Genomic DNA, 743 nt, shown 5'->3' on the forward strand with positions numbered 1-743 from the left:
CTGGTATAGCTCGACATGCCAATCTGTTATTAACTCTGCTGGAAAAAGCACCTGTGCCAGTATAACCGGTTTTTGTGGAACAAAGCTAGCTGGTATCTCCTGCCGTACCTGGCATGGCTCTACTCTTTATAGGGATTATTTTCCTGTATTTACACAGGTGACAACTCATTGCACCCTATGCCTAACAGCAGCTCCTCTCACGGAACTAACAAAAAAAAAAAAAAGAGAGAGAAAAGACAAGGTATGGCAAAACCCACACCAACGTTTTTCTGAATTTTAAAACGTTTTAAAATATATATTTTTAAAATTTTATTTTTATTCCGTCGTTGCCACGGTTACAAGCCATTTCTAGCACACGCTCGGGAATCACACTGTACCCCTACAGGAAGAGCCCCGGGAGAGTGGCTGACCGGAGCCCGCTCGGCAGGAGGAGGTGCCTGGGGAAATGAACCCGCGGGCCGCGGGGGACGCTCGGCCCCAGCCGCTCAGCCCGACCTCCGGGCTAGGGCGGCCGGCGACAGGCCCAGGCCCGGCCCCGCCGGCGCGGGAGGAAACGCCCCTTCCTCCCCTCTCCTCCCGTCGGGCGGCGGGTCCGCCCGCTGGCAGGGGCTGCTAGGGAGCGGTAATTGCCGTCCCGGCGTTGCACAACCCGCTGCCGGCGCGGTGCGGCGCGGCGCGGCCCGTCCTGCCGGCGGCGCGGGGCCGGGCGGCGCCGCCCCCTCCCGGCATCCCTCGCTCGGCTG

This window comes from Serinus canaria, chromosome 8 (genome assembly GCF_022539315.1).
Source record: "Serinus canaria isolate serCan28SL12 chromosome 8, serCan2020, whole genome shotgun sequence".
Classification (NCBI taxonomy): Eukaryota; Metazoa; Chordata; class Aves; order Passeriformes; family Fringillidae; genus Serinus; species Serinus canaria.